At 42.3% G+C, this 20,593-nt stretch overlaps 1 protein-coding gene across 2 annotated transcripts in view; it reads right to left on the bottom strand.

Moving 5' to 3' along the window:
- LIFR (LIF receptor subunit alpha) overlaps positions 1-20,231 on the bottom strand; it is a 56,120-nt gene extending 35,889 nt beyond the window's left edge. The window contains exon 1 of one of the 2 annotated variants that reach the window (XM_074811652.1): positions 20,112-20,231. The gene's annotated coding sequence lies outside the window, so the exon portion shown is untranslated. Of the gene's footprint in view, positions 1-19,606; positions 19,711-20,111 lie in introns of those variants that run through there. The other variant, XM_074811654.1, reaches the window with a different exon arrangement.
- Positions 20,232-20,593: the final 362 nt, after the last annotated feature.

Here is a 20,593-nt window from a genome sequence, read left to right as displayed (position 1 = left end):
AACCACAATCTTTCGTAAGAAGTGTAGACTCCCTGGCTCTTGTCTTCTCATACACATTTTACAGCTTGCTGAAAAGTTGGCAATTTGAAGCCTCATGTCACATAATTAAATGCCATTAGTCAGTAGAAAAGATCCCCATTTTAAGTCTTGTTTTAATTAAAAAGTTACAAAATAATTGAAGTAATTTAAAAGTAGGAAGTTCACTTTCTTTGGATCAAAGCTGCCTTCCATCAGTTCAAACTAATTCATGGAGGTCTTTTCCTACCCCTGGAGAGATATGAAAAGCATGTTATCCTCCAAGCAGATGTACTCTTAAGATGGATAGGACAATGTAAGAGTCAGAAATATTTATTTAGGACAAGAGAGCTCACTCTTGTCAGAGGAAGGCAAAACCTTGACCAGGACTGGAGGGAGCACAAACAGGCGCAGTTGCTACTAAGTGTAAATGTCTTTATGTTGTAAATCTTTATTTTTAAAAAATGGTACGAAGGGGGTCAGCCTATTCTCTCCACCAGAAAGAGCAACTGCAACTAAACCATTTTCAACAGTTATCCATCTTAAAAAACATTAGCAATAGCACATCCCCTAACAAGCTCCTTTCCTTGGACAATCTATTCATGTTACTTCACTGGCACTATCATTAGTGCTCGCATTGTGCCACACAACTATCTCTTGCTTGATTTTAAGCCCATTACTTTATCCTATCTTCAGCAGACAAAGAACAGTTTATCCTCTGCCTTGCAGCAACCTCTTACACAGAAGATGATTGATATCAGGTCTCTACTAGCTCCTCCCTTAAAAATTCCAATTTTTTTCACCATTTCCCAGCCTCAGTTTCTAGATTTCTGATCATTTCTGGAACAAATATTTCTCTGTGGACCAAATCTGCTGTATTCTCAGCTTTGAAATATTTCTGCCCCCTGAGGCCTGAGCATTATCAAGCACAATGAAGGAACTTTTCTAAGGCAAACCTATGCGTAGTATGTGTTTACACAGCCCATGCCATATTTGCTTTCTCCCAACATTCAGATCTTGTTGACTCAATTTCAGTGTGTGATCCAGCCCCGGATACTACTGTATAAAGCTGCCACGTAGCTGTTTATCTAGTACTTCAGACTGCAATCTCATCCTCAAATGGACTGCAAACCTCCTGACTTAGCATGAGTGTATTTGCACAGCAAATTCATCTTAAAGGCCTTACCTGAAAAGGTCTTTCACTTTTGAAATTTTAAAATAAGCAAAAAGCCTCCCATAAATCTATGCCAAGGAACAACACTGTATGTGTACCCAAAAAGTATTGACATGCAAATTCATGCCATACCAACAGCAAAGGCATGGCAGGCTTCAGTATATAATTGCCATATTTAAGAGCAACTACTAAAAGCAGGATTCCACAACAACTGTTGGAAGCTACAGTACATGGATATGTCCTGAATTCTGCTCAGGGCTTTATGCTGTGCAGAGGAACTACCCTTGTGTCTGTGGTCAGAAAAAAGTAATGTTAAATTGCTTTCTGTGCCAATAAGCTAACAAAGGAACAATTAGATTCAGATTCTTAATCACTGAAGCCAACGGATGGTGACCCTTATTTAAAACAGTTTAATACCAACTGTGGACTTTTAGATTACTTTTGAAGATGTTTTGATGCATACAGTGCACCTACTGGTTTAGAGAGGGAAAGTACTCCAAGTCAATATAGTGCGCTGTGGAAAGTATCTGTGGACAGCTTTCCTTCAAAACCTTGTCAGCTGTAAAGAAGGTTAAAGGTTCTGTGACAAACTGAGAAAACGAGGGCAGCCCCAGCTGTTTTACAGCAACATGCTAAGACATTACCACCCTCTTTAGACAACTTCTCAAAGGGAAAAACAGAAGATAACTGGTATCTCTCCCACTAACTGTGTTTCATATTATGTATTTCTTGACTTAACTGATTCTGCGTATCTTTTTTTAAAGCACAGCTGACCAAATGCTCGATTCTCTTTAAAGGGGAAAAAAAAAAGTATTTTCTTAGTCAGTTGTAACAGATCAGTTCTCTAATCACAGAAGTTCTCCAAAGCTATGTTCTACTTTTGAGTTTTCTGGTCTCTGAATGTATTTCATTGTTAAATGCTTGGAAACAACTTTGGAAACAAACTAACAAAACAGATTAAAAAAATCAAAAATCTTTCTGGACTGCCTGCAGTCTGATCTGCCAGTCACAACTCTCCAGATTATTTTTTTTTTAATATCTATTAACTGAGGATCAGTGGCCACACTTTTTATGGCTATGTTTGTGCTGCACAAGCAGATACCTAAAACTAAACGGTTAAAAAGTCAGCTTATACAAAAGGTTTAGGGAAACTGTAAGTGAAGAATACTAGATGAAACCATGAAACCAGTAAAAACATATGTATTAAACATAGTAGAAGAAATCCATTTGTTAATAAATTTTCTCAAGGTACAATTCAAATGTTTTTTCTCCACAGTTAAAGGTATCATAATAATAATTTACCACCAAATGGAACATTAAAAGCTCTCATGGAAAATGATTATATAGCACACCATCAAAAAATTGTAGAGACTGACGGCAGGCTGCATTTTTGGCAATACTGAACAGCCATCATCCCAAATACAGCCAGGCAAAAATGCAGGTGCTAAGTATGCACCTAGATCAAAACCCCACTGCTAGAAGAAAAATTACTCTGTTTAGCAGGAAGAGAACACTCATTTTACTTGTCTCTGCCCAAAGACACTTATTTAACCTTCAAAGTGAAAGAAAATGCGCCTATATTCAGATAAAAATTCATATATCAAATTTCACATCCTACTATTGCCAACAGAAAGCTTCCAAAAAAATTCCCCTATCTGAAAGACCATGCCAGAAGCACACATTTCTGGGAAACCAAGCAAATTGCCAATGCAGCTGACAGTAAAGACAATGAACACAGAAACAGAAGATGAACTGGCTTTCTTTAGAACAGCTTTGCTGATCCCATAGCCTTCAGTCTTTGACTTTAAAGCTAGCTGAGTAATAAAAAGAAATAGAAGTAGAATTAATAAGATTTATTTGAGGGGTTTGGCTGTTTTTCAATAGAGTACATTCTTCCACCTCCTTAAAAAAATTCCCAAAGTTGAGACAAAAATCTCTCTTTAGTAATCTAAATGCAGGCTTTCCCTCTCTGTTTTATAACATGGCAACATGCCACATTATAAAAGATTCGCAGGACATGAATCACTAAAACTCGTTTATAAATGAAGGCTGAATCCCATTTGGGAATCTGGCTTTCCCCAGTTCTGAGGAATTAATTTAAGAATCTGCTATTTCTCTTTCTGAAAGCTGGTAAAATAATTCAAGTTGCCTATCTGAACCAAATGCACTCTCCTAATCTGCAGCAGAGGAAAAGGAAACAAAGACAGGGTGTTAAGATATCATACAGTAAATGTGCAGGAGTGCACAAGGCCAAATTTTCAGTCCTTTGAGACAAACTTTGTTTTGTTGCTTTTCTCCTGTCAAGCACAAGGAGAAAAATTCCCTCCTCACTCCTTCCTCTAGCTGCCAAACAGCAGCATCACCTCTGAGATGCTGGGAAGCCACAGCAGTTACCTTGCAGCCACCTCAGCCTGCTTCTGCTCCGCAAGGTGAAGTGAGATGTCATGACACAACACACAAGCTTGACAAAATGACTGACACTTCAAGAACTTATTTTCAGGGCTCCCAGTCACAAGCACAAAGGCAAGCATTTTACCAACAAGGGTGAAGGTGAATCCTAGCTTGAGTAAATATTTCAGCTGATTCAGAATCTAAGGCCAACACACAGTTGCACCTGCTTTCCAGTATTTCCAGTTCTTCCTTTCTTCTGATCTCAGGAGTGTTAAACACTATGGAAATACAAATAGGCAAGCTGCAGACTGGGAGAGCTGGTGGGTACTTGAAGGTAGAGATCTAAAGAACCTGTAGGTGCACAAGTCTGTCGGACCTGGTAAGATGACTCTGCGGGTCCTGAGAGAACTGGCGGATGAAGTGGCTAAGCCACTATCCATCATATTTGAGAAGTTGTGGCAGTCCAGTGAAGTTCCCACTGACTGCAAAAAGGGAAATGCAACCCCCATTTTTAAAAAGGGGAAAAAAGGAAGACCCAGGAACTACAGGCCAGTCAGTCCCACCTCTGTGCCTAGCAAGATCATGGAGCAAATCCTCCTGGAAACTATGCTAGGGCACACAGAGAATAAGGAGGTGATTGGTGACAGCCAACATGGCTTCACTAAGGGCAAATCACACCTGACAAATGGTGTAACAGGGTTACAGCGTTGATGGATAAGGGAAGAGCAACTGACACCATCTACCTGGACTTGTGCAAAGCATTTGACACTATCCCACATAACATCCTTGTCTCTAAATTGGAGAGACGTGGATTTGATGGATAGACCACTCAGTGGATAAGGAATTGGCTGGATGGTCACACTCAAAGACTTGCGGTCAACGGCTTGATGTCCAAGTGTAGAGCAGTGACAAGTGGTGTTCCTCAGGGGCTGGTATTGGGACCAGCACTGTTTGATATCTTTGTTGGTGACATGGACAGTGGGATTGAGTGGACCCTCAGCAAGTTCACCAATGACACTAAGATGTGTGGTGCTGTCAACATGCTGGAGGTAAGGGATGTGCCATCCAGAGGGACCTGGACAGGCTGGAGAGGTGGGCCCGTGCAAACCTCATGAAGTTCAACAAGGCCAAGTGCAAGGTCCTGCACATGGGTCAGGGCAATCCCAAGCAAAAATACAGGCTGGGTGATGAGTGGATTGAGAGCAGCGCTGCAGAGAAAAACTTGGGGGTAGTAGTGGATGGAAAACTGAATATGAGCCAGCAGTGTGCGCTCACAGCCCAGAAAGCCAACTGTATCCAAGGCTGCATCAAGAGAAGTGTTGGCCAGCAGGTCAAGAGAGGGGATTCTCCTGCTCTACTCTGCTCTTATGAGACCTCACCTGCAGTCCTGTGTCAAGCTCTGGGGTCCCCAATATAAGACGGACATGGACCTGCTCAAGCAGGTCCAGAGGAGGCCATGAAGACGATCAAGGGGCTGGAGCACCTCCCTTATGAGGACAGGCTGAGAAAGTTGGCATTGTTCAGCCTGGGGAAGAGAAGGCTACCCGGAGACCTTATAGTGGCCTTCCAGTACTTAAAGGGGCTACAGGAAAGATGGGGAGGGACTCTTTATCAGAGACTGTAGTGATAGGATGAAGGGTAATGGTTTTAAACTGAAAGAGGGTAGATTTAGATTAGTTATAAGGAAGAAATTCTTTACTGTGAGGGTGGTGAGACACTGAGGCAGGTTACCCAGAGAAGCTGTGGCTGCCCCCTCCCTGGAAGTGTTCAAGGCAAGGCTGGATGGGGCTTTGAGCAACCTGGTCTAGCAGAAGGTGACCCTGTCCATGGCAGGGGAGTTGGAACTAGATGATCTTTAAGGTCTCTTCCAACCCAAACCATTCTATGATTCTATGATTAGCATGAGAAGCACCCTCATCTGACAAGGAGATGAAAGAAAACTCTTCTATGATTCTTTCCATGGGATTTCCTGACTTGGGGAGGGTGATGTATGAAGACTGCATACAGGACAGGAATCACAAAAGTTTGAAGTCATTTGCTTAAGAAACCCATGAACAAGCACCACAATTCAAGGGTCATTTTACGAAAGGACTTAGTACCTGTTGGACAACACAACACACTACACACAGAAACTGAAACCCTTAGGACTTGCCTTTTGAAAGAAAGGAAAATATACAGAAGAAGCGGATGTCAAATAGTTTAGTCATAGCAATGGATACAATTTTGAGAAGGATTTGGAAAGTATAATGGAAGACTCCTTCAGGTTACTCATGTCAACCAAAAAAACCCCCACCAAACAAGAACAAGCCAGGTGGCTTATAGAGAGAATTGAGAAGAATATCCCTGCTGGGATAGCCAGGCCGGGGAGAAAAAAGAAGTGCGGTGATACTGAAGAGGCAGAGCAGTCAGGCAGAGCAGCAGACTGAAAGTGCAGAACAAAGAGACACTGTAGGAATCAATGATTTATTTTTACCACAATTAAAACTGACCTTGTTAGATGTATTTTTTTTTTCAAACTAAATATACATTTCACACACTTTGCCTTTTGTTCTCACTGAATTATGCCTGTTTTCATTTAAAACATATGCTTATTAGGAAACTGTTGGTCCTACTGGAGTCACATGCCATGCATTGCCCAGCAGACATCATGCAAGAGTGGTCCCCAAGCCAGACGTTACAGCTGATGTTTCTAGCACAAGATTTTCAGAAGAACACTGTCAAAAGAAAATTGGGTGTCTAACTCCTGAGTTTGGAACTCCTTGCTCATACCAATTTTCTACCAAGCATATGGTTAAATACAAGCACATCCATCACTACTGGGCACACTGCACTGCTCACCAGATGTAACAAGAGAAGACTAATTCTTCTAAGAAACACAGTGAATCCTAATACTACCAAAATACAGTAAATATGTTTTGGGATGCCTGCAAGCCTGTTCATGATCTATTGCTGTTACATATTAGTCAAATGTTATTATAGATTACCCCCTAAGGCTTATGAGAGAACAGAGAAGGCACACTAGAGAGGCCTGGATTGCAGTCCAGGCTTCGTTCCGCAGCCATTTCCTCAGAGCAGTGTCTCTACATCCAGCTGCAGAGTTCCATCAAGTGTGTAAGTACATAGCATGCTGAGACCTCACCTCCTTGTTCTGAGTGAACTGAACCTGGGCAGTGTGTTCAAAGGTTATTGCAGGGGTAAGAGGACAGACAAAGCATTATCAGATAAGCCCGACTTCCTTAGGAAGTCAGCTCAAATTAACAAGCACAGATTCTTCTCCCACTGAGGTGCAGATGGAAAACACCTAATCATCTGAACAAAGAACAAAGCAAAAGGGTGAAGGTTAAGGGACATTATTGGCCAAAAGAGAAATTTTGATCTTCTAGGCTATTGTGCTGTGCTGGAGAAGGAAATGGTACCGAGTCATTTACACACTCGTATTTTAACCCATTCAAAAATTTTCTTGATACTTACTACAACTGGCAAATTAAGAGTGCAGTAAGATGAAGGATTCAACTTATGTATTTGAGTAAATCTGATACAACTACACACGTTTCCTGATATGCTTGAATTTGGTGATCTCATGGTTGACATACTTCCTTGAATTCTTGTACTTTGCAATGCAGCATGGAATAAGTACACTGAGCAAAGGCACACAAGTCCAATAAATAATACCTAAAATTGCATACATAAAAACCACCTCTTATCACAAATGCTATGGCTACCCACTATTTCTTTTCAAACATTTAATACAGTTACAAAGCATAGAAACAAATGTACCCACATTTTTTTTCAGTTCATAAACCTAGAATCAAATGAAAATACACAGAGATGGTTTCCCACTTCTCCAGTGCTTGCTACATTTTACTGATACATAACTGAAATAAAGCACAAACCAAATATTCCAAAGCATGTTTCACTTTTTGCGGGTACTTTTCAAAACAGCCTATTTTCAGAGGAAAATATCATTTGCCCACATTGTCAACTGCGCTTTACTCAATGTGAGGTTCAAGGGCCAGACCATGTCACTCAGACTTTACAAAGAGGGCTGAAGAAAAAATTGCTTTCCTCAGAAGAGTCATGTTATCTACATAATTCTGTCCCTGCCAGTTCTCTTCAGCTCGTACATCCTTATGAACTAATAAACATTAAAGAAGTTGACCTTATTAATGAAAGAGTTTATTTTCCTTAATCTGGCAATGTCCAAAAACTTATTTTGAACTATATGACCTTTAATCTTCTTTCCATCACAGGAAAAGCCTATTTAGTTTTATAAGAGAACACTGATAATTACTGAAGCAATTCCAAGTGTGCTTTTCTTAAACAACAGGCAATGACCTGAGGGTTGGAATCCTTCATTGTTTACAATGAAACCTGTGGTATTTGAATTATTTTTAAGGTACAATGAATTGAATCCAAAGAAAGTCTGTGTTCATGTGTACAAACAGCATATAAATAGATCAAATGCTGAAATGCAGCTTTCACAATATATTGAGAATAACAAGCAAGAGTTATGCAATATCCTTTTAGAGAGAATGTAAGGAACGAGAGTCACTTACAAGAAATAAATTGATTTTTTAGTAATCGAGGGAATGGGCAATTCCCAAAACTATAGATCTATATTTTCTGATAAATTCCCATTGTATTAATCTTTCTTGAGACTTCAAAAGCTCTCATGCCCTACTGTATTTCCACCCTTAGTAAGTACCAATCGTGTCACATGAAGACATACTGCACCATGTTATCATGTGTAGGCTACTCTTCCACTGGGGTGAGCAAATGCTTTCCTCTCTGCTCCACTCGCAGGTGGGGAGTCAAGAGATGCCATTCCCCTTCCAACCTCTCCAAAGAAGGAAGGTCTACAATATAGTATGATATTTCTCAGACCAAGTCTGCCCATGTGTAATTACACAGAAGCTGGCATTAATTTCTTTCACATACTGTGTTAGTTGTACTTTATTCCCCTCCAGCTTTTCATATACCCATATACATGCATATCCTCCTTTTACGGTGGCAAACTGTAGGAATTAAGTACTCAGAAATCAAATATTGAGTTCTAGAGTTGACATGCATCAGAGCTGGTCTCTTCCCTAATAACTTTCATAGACCCAAGAGAGACCATTGCCAGGCTATAAAGAATAAATGTACTTGTGCATGCATGTACATGGACACAGCTACTGGAAAATGAGACTCGCTCTCTCTCCCACATGCTCATCTCATGTTATCGTTACCCTCTTAACTCTCTTGCTGTTCTCAGCCTTCACTGAAGCCATGGACCCAAAAGACATGCACGCACACCTAATCCAGCTGTCTGAAGCTAATACTACTACTTGCCTGCCCTGCCCCTCTCACAAAGGTCTCCAGGTACCTGCAAGGGACTTATTGTCCACTTATAGATCAGTTCTCATAGCAGCACAGCTAGCAATCCAGTGCCTCAATCTAAACTAATTCATTCGCGTTATCCTTTCTACCCCTCTAATAGACTTTGACAGCTCCAAAATACACTCTGCTCAGTTTTAGTGTACTCCTCTATGTTCTCCCCAGCTCTACAAACATGCAGCACTTCCTTAACTGTATTACCCTAACTGAAATAAATCACTTACCTACTGCAGTGCCAAAGGCATAAGATGTAGTTGTTTTCAGTTAAATTAACACCTGGCTTTCCATCTCAAATAATTTAGGCAGAACATTGTTTTAAACCAAAACATATAATAGAGTTCAAATTTTATTTTCAATTTCTACTAAATTACTTCAAAACTGATTCAAACACAGACTGAGATCTCTCAGTCCACAATAGTGAAAAAGATGCTAAAAAATTTGTATGTTTCTTCAGAATACTCCAAATGAGAAGTTTACATCTTCTCTGTTGGTTGGATTTATTTATCTTAGAAAGTTTATTGATTTTGCTTGATGTAAATAAACTAGCAGCTCTTTCGCTGTTTCATGGAGGGTGTCAGAATATATAAGTATATATGCTATAAAGTTCTTTGCAGGGGGATAAAACACCTGAGCAGTTCCTGAACCATTAAAATAATGTTCAGCAAAAGGAACAAAGCAATGAAGAGCTGAACACTTTAAAATAATACACAATATGACTAGGACCCATACGTATAATTTTTATTGCTGTGAAATAAAGCAATGCTTTTCTGTCACTCCTTTTAGAACTTAGCAAAAGTGGTGAATTGAGACCCTGTATATAACCCACAGCAAGTGCTGAGACAGCAGTGTCTGTAAGGCTAATGATGCCACACCTCATTTAAAACTAAAAGCAGCTCATAGAAAATTGAGACTGTTACTAATAGGACATAGAGTGAGTCAGTTCCACAAGAGCACAACTGCACTTCATCTCACATCTCCACATCATTTTCACATGACCATCAATATATCATCTGTAACTTGCATCTGCCTCCTCTCCCTCAACTCTCCCTTGAAAGCAAGATGCTTGTCCTGAAGACCACTTTTATTTTTTTTGGTTTCTCTTCCCAAGGGTGGCTACAAAGGTCGATGGAGAGGGAAAAACAACCTTGGATTTTACACACACAAGTCATTCCAACTTTGCTATCTCCATTTAACAGGGTTCTTCCTTCCTGATATTATTCGTAAAACTCATGGTTTACTTCTCTCAGTATTGAGCTGGCAGATGATGTACAAAAGAAGGATTTCTTACTTATTAGCTTCTGTCACCAATAAATCCTGTATACCTACACACTGGCATGGAAAAATCTCTTCCTGTGGAAGACTGTTATTCACATTTTTCATGCACTGTTGCTGATACATTTAACTTTTTAGTTTCACAACTCAGCAATGAAGCAGCTATTGTTTCCAAAGTGCTGAGCAAGTCTGACTGTGGGAACGAGAGACGTGCGACAATTCTCAATGGTCTGTCTCCTGGCTGCAGATTGAAGTGCCCAGGCATGGGGGGAGAAGGCGAGGATGAGGGGAAACCTAACTGCAGAGAAAAAAGAGTTAATTGGACACCTAACCTTTTGGTGTATTTATATAAATTACATGTTCTGCTTCAGTTTAATTTTAGTTTCTATTGCAGTATTTTATTCCTTGGGAAAATTTCTGCACTTTATGCATCTAATCAGATGCATAAAGATATGCATCATCCAGATACATAGTGCATGACTCACAAGGTCAAGCATGTTCTTGTAAGCTTACCTGTCTAAACCCAGAGACCAGCAAAACCTCTAATGTAAATTTCATGGTATGAAACACCAAGGTCTCACTTTTTCTTCCTTTTGCAAAATGCTCTTCTACTAGAGCTTGTGCCAGTCTCACCAGGAAGCAAGTCATTAGAACCCACATTGCATTTAAAAATAACACCACCTCAAACATCTTTGGAGAGTACTCTGCTTTTCCCATTTCTGCAATTTTCCATATTAAAGAGCTACACACTGGATCTGTACACGGATCGTATTTGCTAAACGTGTTTTGATGACAATGCATATGCCTCAGGGACATAAATATTTGACTTTAATATACACAGAAAGTCTTTGGGAGCTACAGTAGAAGAGATTAAAAAGATCAGAGGTGCATATACATATTAGCAATGCAAGTGACGTAATTTTTTTCGAATAAGAAAATTTTAAAAAAGCACAATCAACTATCATTAAAGATGGTAAAAAATAATGCACGTTATTTCAAAAGAGTAGACCAATTGGAGGCAATTATTACCAATACTTGTTAAATTCTTACTAAAGTGAACCATTCATCAAATATCTGGGTTTAGATTGCAGCATTTTATTCATCTTAATTCTCAAGTCCCATGAAACAAGTAGCTAAATGCTATCAGAGATCACCTGTGCCCTCTCACAAGTAGATATTTCAAAGCCTCAAAGCAGTGGAGTGCTGCTTGTGACTAACTAACTGCTGATTTATGCAAGATAATAAGCCTCAGTAACCACATATATACACATATTGCTCCTAAATTTGCAAACACATAAGTATATGACTAATTCTAGCTTATGAATAAAGGTATGCATAAACTTACATTTGCATTGTTGGCAGGAGCCCAGCTGCAGGAGCCTGTGACAGGCTTGGTCCTTAAGCCTTCATTATGGGAGAGCTGAATGCTGAACTGGGCAGTCGCATTAGTACATGAAGTTAAAATATTCATATATAATCCATTGGGAAGAATGCTATGCTAGAGGATCACTCAGAAAAGATGTGGAATTATAACTATACCTTCTGTGCTTAAGTGTGTAGAGAGGAAAATTAACACTATTTTGCTGAAAGCCTGTTAGTGACCTAATTCTACTGGCAGCTATTGTAATGCTGAGTGCTTGCTCCCATTTCTGTCTGCAGTATTCACTGCTCAAACTCCAACCCAGAGTTACCCACTGATTAGCAAGCTTGTCTACAGCAGGGCAAAAGGGTAACAGACAAGAATCTAATATTTTCAAGGATACCTTCTTCACATATTAACACTAACTGCACCACTCATTAGCTGAAATATGGGAAAGCAACCGGAAAACATTCAATTTTCAAAGTATCAGTTATTACAGCCCAAGCAAATAAATACATAAAAGTTGCTGAAGATAAAAGTCCTCACAGCTTATTCTGTACAGATGAGCCTACCTTACAAAGCACTAGATCCAACAGTGCAAGAGAAAAACTAGCCATTCGTTAGCAGTGGAAATGGTTTAATCCAGTAGAAAGTCGATTTATACACAGGATCAAATGATTACTTAGAGCAGTTTGGGTCTGAGAGAGTGTCTGTTGTTGCAAAGCCTAAAACAATACAACTATTTAGTTCAATGAGGTTACCTGATCACAGTTCTCAATTACCTACACAGAGAAAGGATTTAAACATAACCCACAATATATGAGATACAAGAGTCCATACTATGTTGTAGACCTCCACTGAAAAGTGCACACGGTGAAAAGTAAAGCTAATTAAGTATTGGCAAAGCTCTTCAAGCATGGGGTGAAGTGACTGAAATAAAAAATAAGATTGGATGCATTCCTAAATAAAATTCTAAATGTAGGCTCAATTCAAATCTTCCCAGATTAAAGTCTTCAGTTCACTTTACACCAACATCAGACTAGATGAGCATGAATCTTGCACAGATCTCACATTAATAGGAGTTCTAATGGTGAAGGGAGACAATATACAGGGGACAAACTACAGATTCTGAGATAAGATTTCAAATACAGGTCACATGATAGCTTGCTGCATTTACATCCAGACTGATCTCGTCATTTGAATCATGAGGCAACATTTGGTCAAAAATACCTTATTTCAGAAATTTCCTAGCATTTCAAAAAAGAAACAGGACAACTGCATGTAATTTGGAGGAGAAGGCTGATCTATATTGGGAATCATGACAACGCTGTTCTATCAGATGAATTATGAGTTACGTGCCCGGAGACTTGTATGCTAAAGACTTCTCATAGCTGTGACCTTTGGAAGAGTATGGAGCAGGGGTAAGGAGGGGAAAAGGAAGAGGAACAGGTAGACTCTAGGGAACAGATATTATTATCCTTAGAACCAGCAGAAATCCTAGCAGAAGTAAAAGAGTTTGACATTTATGTCCACCTCACACACACACAGTACTTCAGTGCTTGCTGCACATAACTCAAGACAACACTGAAGTCTACAATATAAATAAATCACATTTTTGTTTTGTTTTTTCTCTCTTCTCCATTCTCTCTCTGCCTAGGATTAAACATTAAAAGCTTATCTCCTCGGTTTTAGCTCCAGAGTAGATGTAAAACCTCAGAGGTCAAACATCTCTTTTGCCACAAGTGCTGAACTTGATCCAAAACATGAAATATTGCAAAAATTAGTTGCAGTGGGAATACTTTTAACTTACATTCACCTTTGGGCTTCAGAGCCTGCAGAAGCCCCACCTATAATACTGACCACTATAATTTTCTTCTGAAGTTCATTTGATTTAAGCAGCATTTTTGCCCTGCAGTAATATTAAGACCAATTATTTGAGAAAGATATTTTGAAGCTCTGTCCTCACTGATTTTATAGTTAAGAGAGGCCATTAGATCACCCAGTTCAAGAAAGGCAAGTCCGTGGTCAGCCATACAAAGGGTTATATCACATGATGAGCAGCACTGTTGTCTTGGCACAAGAGCTTCTGGGTGACCATGTTAAGTCCTGTTTGGAAGGGAGAAGGGCTGCCAGGCTAAGGGAGATACCATCAGAGAGCCCCAGAAGGCAACTGCCTGCCCAAGCCAGCCCCAGGCTGAGCAGAGCCATACCTTGTCTCCCACTTATCCAAATCTCCCTCTCCTCTGGGCTCTCCAAGATATGTAGAATGTGCTGTGCAACTCCTGAACATGCAAGCCAATTTGAAATGCAGCTTGTAGAGTTACAGAAAGCACAAGTATCAGAGATGCTCAAATCACCCACCACCACTGCAATGTGGAGGTATCTTCACTCCCAGCCTAAATGCTGCAGACAGGCTCGCTTTCACACTATTTGGGACCAACATGTCCAAGTGCAGACTAGACCACTTTGCAGCAAGTGGCCCAGGTCACCACCTGGGTCTAAATCAGCTTCTTCTGTGCTTCTATGTTCAAAGTGCTTGAAATGAAGAGAAAGTAGTTTTTAAAGCTTTAGGCTGAAATGAGTGGCATGCCCAAGGGCACAACGCTGGGGGCATTTGAGGGCATAAAGCCAGCTGGGATAGAGCTGGCTTGCTCTGCTCACCGCTAGCCAAGCTTGCCACAGGCCATATCCACACCATCCAGAATAAACGTTTAACCATGCTATCTAGTCAACTGAGCTTGCATTTCCTCTTGTAGGGAACTAATTGATTTATTCAGGGAGCAAAACTAGTTTAGATGGATGGCCAAGGCCCAGAAGTAAAACATGGACCATTTCTGAGCCAGACTGACAGTGCAAACCACCTTCAATAACCCCTGTTACTTCTACTTTTCTATATCTTTAAGCAACTTGTGCAATAATGACAAAATTATGCAAGCATAAGAAGCATTCCAGCATACTTTTCAGAGAGTGTTTATCACCTAAAGAAATTGTACAAATACATTGTTTTATTTAAATTTCATGATTATGCTCTACAAACTACCAAGCTACCTTGATATATACCTCTATTTCAAGAATATATGTATATTCCAAAAGAAAGTGCTTTTGACTGATGATCAAAATGTAGTAAGCTATACTGGCAGAGAACACTGGTTTAATGTTGCTCATCAATATAGAAGCATCCCCCTCAGAAAAATCCAAAACCCACAGTAATTCTCTAACCAATGTTACTGTATCAGTGAAACTATTTGGCTGGTGAGGAAAATGCTGCAGCATAAAAAGCAATCCAAAGAAAGTGCTACTTTATTACTTCAGAAAATTTCAGGAGCCCAAGGCTGGCTGGCTGAAAGGCGGTGCTTTTTGGTTTTGCAGGAAGCTGCCCCTAAATTGCTGGGTTTACAGGTGAGAAGGGGACTCTGCTCCCTGACAACACATGGCCCAAGAGAGCTGGAAACCATCCTGCTCCCATGTGCTCCCTAACACCAAGCTGGCAACACAGGCTGCCCATCCTCTGCTGTGAGTTGTGCTCTGGGTCTGATTTTTGGCAGGGTAGGCAGTGAGGCAGAAGGAGCAGGGAATTGCTACAGTGCTGTCCTTGTTTCCATGATATGTGCTTTTGTAACTTGTGCTCCTGAGGTAAAAGGCGTAATTTGGACTCAACAGCTGACAACTCAGCAGTTCTCTGACTGTGGGATAAGGGAAAGCTGCTTCTGTTGTAGCAACAGTCTTTGAACTCACTCCAATGCCATCTCCAGACCTTGCATGGAAAGGAGGGGAGACATGCCCTTCAAAACCTTACACCCTGACCAACATTCATACTGACGGGTTAGGAGTTATTTTTAGTCTAAGCACTTTCTGCTTGCAGTTGAAACCTGCTACTAGAAGTGACTCCATGAGACGGCAGCAGGGAAAGGCAGACAGCACTGCAGCAAAGTGGCAAAAGCCCCTGTTGAGAGTTGCTGGTTCTTGCAGGAAGTGCAAGGACCTTATAGACGCACAGGAGGGCTCCCACAGTCTGCAAATTTACAGACTGCAAATTTTCCAGGTGAGGGAGAACAGCAACGATCAGCAAAATACTGATGGTGCATATGAAAAACAGTCCCTGAGTATTATTCTCAGTGTCAGAGCAGAACCTTCAGATATCATTGTCTAATTACCATCTGCTGGTTTCTAAGTCAGTAAAGCAGGCAAAGAACATGGGAACCTCTGCGCTTGCTGGTGATTGGTATCCTAGCTGCCCCCCCACCTCCCAAAGGCAGGTAAGAAAACAGCTCTGGCCATCTAGGAATTTATATGGCCCCTATCAATGCCATGCTAATGACTCTGGAAGGGATCCTTAAGGTTCTGTAAGATGACCCCTGGAGACATTTAAGCACCTATAAAAACTGAACTTTTGTTGCTTAAGCCTAAAAGAAACAGGTTCCAAAATCCCATTTACTTACAGCTAAGTATTGGGGGGGGGGGGGGGGGCACAGAGAGAAGAAAGAAGAGAGAGGTGATGATAAATTTTGTAGGCATCAGCATGCATGGATGCACAGTCTCATATCTGACAGGGCCACAACACCTGCCTGATGCTTAGACACTCAAGATTCACAAAGCAATTATTCCCTGCCTATGTCTGCTGATAAAATGTGTGCAGAACCACAAAATCAGGTTCCCCAGAAAAAGCAGAAGCCTTTGTTTTTGTTTAAAGATATAATCAGGAAAAGAAAGCAGCAGTGATGCTCCTTTTTCCAAGGCAGCCCAGCCACTGCAGCACTCGCTGGTGTATGGGAAACACCTCCAACCACCCCAGAGACTGTAACAGAGAAGTAACAGACGAGTCAGGATGGAGACCTCTCCAGCCTTTCTGTAGATGACATTTCTCTCCACAGCTTAAGTAACCACTGACTCTGAGCAGGACTCCATGTCCTTGCAAGAGGGCATTCACCCTCTCAAGTGAGGGACCACAGGCTCCAGATCCTGCTCCCAAGGATTATTTATAATTTTTACATTAAACTGTTTATGGAACGAAATACGTTGAGCAGCCTTGGGGCATAGAGCACAATCACTTCTAAAGCCTTATCTAGAACTAGTTTATTTATTTTATTTTTAGACAGAAATTTGATGGTTATCAGTCAAAAAGAAGTTGTAACTAAATCTCAGAGGAAAAGATGCACCAAAACATGAATCATTTCAACTAATTCTAGCTAGTTATGGTAACAGGAGTAAAATTGACTTTCACACCTGTTCTCTGTGTCTCCCTGCATGCGAATAAATGTCTAACTCAGAGCAACAGCATCCCCTCTCAAAGAGCCACCAGTATCTCGTTTGAGTTCTCAATCCTTCCACCTATATGAGTATCTTTAAACCTCCCTCATTAGACCTCTTCTTCTACTGCTAATTAACATCCCATCACTTGAACCATCTCTGCATTTCAACATTAGTCTGAATTTAAGATCTGTGTTTCTTTTTAACTGTGTCCTAGATCAATACTTATTATTGAGAATAGAACAAAACTAACTCCAAGAAGTCTCCTAATTTCTTTTTTGTTTTTCCTTCCATTATCCAAAAGCTGCCTTCAACAGCTCAAATAAGGTCATTACAAGATAATATAAAATATCATTTAAAACTGTAACAATCATTTTTGCTTTCATCCTCCAACAAATGTATCAATACAACAGGAACTGCTGAATATAGCATACTCTGCATTCCTCTGAGCACTAGCACACAGTGTAAGTGGAAAAGAACCTCATTTACCTGGTCAAATCATCTACTGGGTCATCTACAGAAAAACATAATCTGTCTGCATCAGCCTTGTGATGCACTGCACTCTGCAAGACAGAGTCAGTATTTATAAACATCTGGATTGTTTAAGACTTCCAGACACATTCTTCTTGAAGTACCGTTTCATCTTTCAGGTGGAATTCTTACTAACATACCGAGTTTAAATACATCTTCTCATAAGGCACAAGACTTGCTGTCAGTCACACACTGGATTAAACAATCTAATATTCATTCTCTAAGAGAGATGTTTCTAATGGGTTTACAGACTCTGTTCTAGCATTACCTACGGACATTAATAAATTCAGATTATTTTTTTTTTGAACATTTACTAATTCCCTGAGCTGCACGATGTGGAAACAGATGTGACCTTAGAGCCATAAGATGGTAACTCATCAAGCACTTGAAAATTAAAGCCCCATGAATTCCCTGCTAAAGTAGCAGCAGCAGCTTTGCCACCTGTGAAAGAGAGCATCTCCACAAGTGGAGAGCATCCCCACTTATATGGCCGTTCCCACATATTCCTGACTTGCCTTTGGCAAGTCTCTAAGGGATGCCCTCCCCTAAAGGTTAAGTCTCTACCTTCCCTCAGCACACCTGTAAAGGGATTTTGCACAATCTAACTCATAGATAGTACTTGCCACTGGCTTCTCTAAGTGACTAAAGCGATATGTTTGGAATGGAAACTGTTATCACTTAATAACGCTGGTAAAAGTTTGAATAGGTGAAACAGTGATAAGATGAAAGGAATCGAAGACTAAGTAAACAGAAAGCAAAATCAAACAAAATCAGGTGATCTACTGACTGCCTAAAAGCAATGCTCCAGCTCCAAGTTAGTGATATTTAAGCTTTCCATTTGTGGACTTCTGCAACATTTTCCAGTTTAGATACATAGCCCTGCAGCCCACTGACGCTATACTGTCTTAGTAGTCTCAGCAGTAACCTGCAGACCCCTACCCAGCTAATGACAGGCAACCCATGCTAAGCAATACTAATCAACTGCAGATACGGCACTACTCATTCTGTGGATCCACTCCCTGCATTTGCTTCTGTCTCTTCCACATACTAATCCTTCACCTTATCAAAACATAATTTTTGTTTTGATCTTGATTCAGACTGGGGCCAAATCCAGGAGACTTCTATGCGCATGCTTACCTTTATCACCAAAAACGTACTGAAATCAAAGCTTATCTTTATCACCAAAACCACACAGCATACAATGGCTGAGAAGCTAAGGACAAGCACAGACTTTTAGCAGATCAAGGCATTCATGCATTCTTCCCTACAGAATGTGCAAAGCTTTACATATAAAGCACATGTGCACTGATGGATCTACATTAAACAACATATCTCAGCTGGCATCGCCACATGCGGATTTGAGAGGGAACATGGCATGACATGGACTTTAATCTTCCCCACAGCCACTAAACCTGTTAAATCTGATTAACAGTCTGGGTTCATGCTGCGGAGTTGAACTAAGGGTTTAAGAAGAATTTTAAGAATTCTTTGACAGTAAGGAAAAAAGCCAGAACGGACTTCCAGGTGAGATGTCAAAGGCAAGTCACATTGCCTTACTTAGGTAACAAGTTGGGTTTCAAATACAGCAGAAAGCTACTCAATGCCCATGCTTCCCTGAAGCGAATTTGACAGGACATGGACATTGATTATGGAATATAAACATCTGACTACTTTTGCAATGGAGTTTTTAAGTGTGAAAGTCTGTGGAGAAGAATCAGAGTGACAATTCCTACACAACAGCGCACAGCCTAGGTCTCCCTGGCACTAGATGATTATAATATCTATCCAGAGCTTTACTGCCATTTATAGCAAAGTTTCCAGGCATCCACCACCTATTACAATTAAAAAAAGAAACCAACCATGTATATCACCAATTCCTACCGAAGCAACACACAACATGCCAGCACAAAATGCTCAGTTCAAATTTACTTCCACACACTGAATTTTAACAAGGAAATGACGTTCCTTTCAGAACTACCTCAGAGGCTTAGAGCGATCTTTTTTAAACACAATCTCTAAACACAGTAGAAATTCAATCACTTAAAATAGACACTGCACGCTGCCACTGCGCCGGTGTCCCTGTACAGCCAGCCAGCTCGGCGAGGCACGCAGCACGCCCGCATGCTCCCCATCTGCAAGAAGGGGCTCCGGACTCCCCTCCCAAGGTCCCCTTTTTTGGAAGGGTGCTACCTATTTTAAAAAAATTTAAAAGCACAGGAAGAGGCATAAATATTATTTACCCGCTGTTCAGTCCTTGCACCGACCAACCTGCCGGCCAGTAGAATGAGCTGTTGACAAAACACTGCCTCTATTTAAGCCGCAGGCTCCGGGCAGCGGCAGCGAGGAGCCGCCGGTCTCCCTCCGTACCCTCGGGGGAGGCTGCCGCGCTCTGCGCCCACACCGGCCCCGGCCCCCGCCGCGCCCCCGGAGCCGCCGCCCCCCGCCGATCCCCGAGCCGCCGCGACCGCGCCAGAGGAAAGCGGGGAGGCGGACGCGGGGCGGGGGGGGGGGGGGGGGGTCGGAAACTCCCCGCGGCCCTGGCCAGCTCCCGGCACGGCTGGCAACCGCCCGCCTCGCCCCTCCTCGCCGGCACCTCCCCGGGGCGGGCAGAGGGAGGGATGGCGGGGTGGAGGGGGCATCGATCATCGCGCCCCTCGGGCCGCCCCCTCCCAGGTGCGAGCGGAGCCCCCACCGCGGGGCCGCCACCGGCAGCGGCAGCCGCCCGGCCGGCGGCCCGGCACTCACCCGCCGCCGCCTCGCCGTGCCCTGCGGCAGCCTCATGCCGCGGCGGGGGGGTGCGCGGTCCCGCCCGCGGCGCGGTCCCGGGCGGCCCAGCTCCGGCGGGCAGCAGTGCGCAGCGCCGACAGGAAGGAGGGATGGAGCCGGGGCGGGAGGGAGGGAAGGAGGGATGGAGGAGAGGGGCTGGCGGGCTGCCGGCGGGAGGAGCCTGCGCCGCGCACCGCCCGGCGCCGCCGCCGCCCCCGGCCCTGCCCCCGGGGCACCGCCGCCGTCAGGCCCGGGCAGCGGGGCCGCGCTCGGCGGAGGCGCGTCGATGTAGTCGGGGTCGCATCGGGCCGAAGCCATACAGGATTTCAGGCTGACATTCGCCTTTAGTTGCGTTGCCGCGGTACAGTTGCGACTAAGTTGTGACTGGAGTGGCCGGTGGTTTCGTTGGGTCCCCAGCGGGCTGTGAAGGGCGTGCTGCGGGGGTGGGTGAAGTCGCGGGA

This window comes from Strix aluco, chromosome Z (assembly GCF_031877795.1).
Source record: "Strix aluco isolate bStrAlu1 chromosome Z, bStrAlu1.hap1, whole genome shotgun sequence".
Lineage (NCBI taxonomy): Eukaryota > Metazoa > Chordata > Aves > Strigiformes > Strigidae > Strix > Strix aluco.
Note: the sequence above shows the minus strand (reverse complement) of the source record. Positions and strands in the feature narration are given on the sequence as shown.